The 2,725-nt window shown below is 49.4% G+C and overlaps 1 long non-coding RNA gene across 1 annotated transcript; it reads right to left on the minus strand.

Moving 5' to 3' along the window:
* Nucleotides 1–132: 132 nt before the first annotated feature.
* On the minus strand, nt 133–2,624 carry LOC121964633. Its single transcript, XR_006107386.1, has 2 exons — nt 814–2,624; nt 133–763 (listed from the first exon to the last, which is right to left on the minus strand). It is a non-coding gene; the product is annotated as an uncharacterized LOC121964633 (long non-coding RNA).
* Nucleotides 2,625–2,725: the final 101 nt, after the last annotated feature.

The raw sequence follows: 2,725 nt of genomic DNA on the forward strand, positions 1-2,725 counted from the left end.
CACACACACACACACGCACACGCGCGCTGCGGCTCACCTCCTGCGTCCTCCTCTGCAGGCGTTTATCCGGCGCTGTCTGGCTTACCGAAAGGAGGACCGGTTCGACGTCCACCAGCTGTGCTCGGACTCGTACCTCCTCCCTCACATGAGACGGTCAAACTCCTCCGGCTCTCTGCAGCCCTCCGCCTCGTCTCTTCCCACCTACTGACTGACAGACAGACGCTCCGACCAATCACGAGGCAGGATTGTTGGACTCGGAGGAAAATGGATGTTGTTTTTTTTATTTGTACCTGAGCTGTTCCCAAAAGGATGAAGCGTGGGATTAAATGGAAACCATGAGATGGAAAAAAGGGATGCTCCCTTTTGTTGTACAGAGATGTTCCCCTGAACTCAGCCGTGTGAGCGAAAACGGGAAAAACATAACTGGAAGGAAAAGGAGGCTCAGTGTGTTTGGAGCGAGAAAGAAAACGAGTGGATTGTTTTGGACTTTATTAAATAACCCTGTAGGAGACGTTTCAACAGCTGTAGGAGCTCCTCGATGCCCCTGCCCGCCTCTCTTCGCTCGCCACCATGACACACCTCACAGGAGGCGCGAGGCGGCTGCTGTCGTCGCTCCTGTCGCTGATTTTTGGGGATGGCGGTGACCGGCGGGATCAGAGGAAAGACGCGTGCGTTGCAGAGAAGGTGTGAGTGTCCGTACGTCAAAATATGAGCTCGAGTCGACCCTGCGATCTGTTTTCATGAGGCACAAAGTGATGGGTACCTCTCACTGAGTCGACCCTCAGGGGCCGCGTCCACCAAAGTGATGGGTACCTCTCACTGAGTCGACCCTCAGGGGCCGCGTCCACCAAAGTGTTTTTTTTGTGCGTCTCAGAAAACGCCCCGCTGGGAGCGTTTGAGAGCTCTGTGGAGGTGCAGCTTGTTTTCAGTGGAGAGCTTTTGTTGCGTCTGGCAGATTTTCTGTATCAAAGCAAATATTTTGGTACAAGGGAGAGTTCTTGTTTTGGAAAAGGAGACGGCTGCAGGACGCAGGGACGGAGGACGGACCGGCCCGTCTGTGTGCGTTTTATCAGAGGACACTTCATGTCCACAGTGTGTGAACAGATTTGTCCGCATCCGTCCCTCCGTCACTGCGACCGATGGGCCGAAGTGTCAGTGACCAGCGCGGGTTTTTTATTTTTCATAATAATAATAATAATAAGCAGGATGGAGACAGAATAAAAAAATTCAAAGATAAATTAAAAAGAGACCTCATGTAAAAAAATTATCAAAGATTTAAAAGAAGTCGCTGAGCCTCAGAAAGGATAAATTTCGGTTTGCATAAACATCTCCTCAGACTGAGCTGCACATGTTGCAGGTGGAAGTTAGCGTAGTGAGATGCCCGGCAGCGCCGCGTGCTCCGGATCTTGATTGGCGGTTTCACTGATGATTTTTTTCGCGGGTAATAACGTCGTCCTCATCATCTTCCTCTTGGCTTTTCGCCGTCATCCGCCTGACGCTGTGTGACTATGATCAATACTTTCAAAGGCACATCGGAAAGAGGGTGATATGGATCGACGTTTACGCTTTGCATCAATGATACGGGATCGTTGTTCATTGAAACGATATGGATCAATATATTGATGGATCGTTACACCCCTGATCTGTAGCGTGGCGACTGTAGCGCGGCGTTCCCATTGAGAAGCAATGAAAAAACAGCTGATGTGAGGAAAAACAAACACTTTGGTGGACGTGGCCCCTCGTTGTCCCTCTGCACGCGACAGGGCGCCACTTTACAAGCGATGTTATAACCTTAAAAAAAAAAAAAGAAAAGTTCCAGATTAAATTTCTGGGGTTGATTTGCACTTCCGATCCGGATCGTGGCGATCTGGCGTCACACCTTTGGCATGAAGTACTCCAGCGGGGAGGGGGTGAACTTTTCCGGGTTCACATTTTCCTTCTGTTGCAAAGCGATTCAGATCTGCCGCCGCCGGGTTTACACGAGCTGTGAATCTTAATCCATTTTTGTAGTTCAGATTAGAGTCGAGACGTTTCAAACAGCAGAGTTTTACAGTACCACGATGTCTCCGATGTCCTCGTCCACCTGCCTGAAGAGAGCCGGACTGAGCCGAGGGGGGGTGGGGGACTGGATCCGCTGTTACTGTCCCGCAAAAGACTCAGTGTACATTTCACTAGCGAATCCATAATAACGAGGCTTATCCCTGCTTCCCAGTGTCTCACTTTTGCTCCGTTTATTTCCCCAAAGCTGTCTCTCAGTTTGCTGCTATAAATGTTGCTTTTAGTTTGTGTGAATGGTTCGCGCCTCTCACGTGCGCACTTGAACTGTGTGAAGAGGAGCGCCCTGACACGGACACCCGCTGTGCTTTTCGGGGAGGGGGAGGGTGTCGCAACGCAATCTTCCGCCACCAACATCAGTGTCCTCATGGGTTTTTTTTTGTTTACTTTCATGTAAAAGTCCAACAGACGTTTATGGAGCAGAGTCCCAGTTTGCTGTGTGGTGAGGACGGTCACACCTGCTCATGCCAGTAGACGCTCCAGGCCGGCTGTGTTGCAGCATGATTTACTGCAGCTAGAAATCAAGTGGATATATCCAAATGTTGTCGTCCTGTAAATAAAACACTTAACCTGTACGCTGTCGTCCAACTAGATTTATTTATAAAGCACATTTAGAAACATCAGTTGACCAAAGTGCTCTACATTAATTAATAGAGAAAAAGACAATAAT

The sequence above is a fragment of the Plectropomus leopardus genome, unplaced genomic scaffold, assembly GCF_008729295.1.
Source record: "Plectropomus leopardus isolate mb unplaced genomic scaffold, YSFRI_Pleo_2.0 unplaced_scaffold1649, whole genome shotgun sequence".
NCBI lineage: Eukaryota > Metazoa > Chordata > Actinopteri > Perciformes > Serranidae > Plectropomus > Plectropomus leopardus.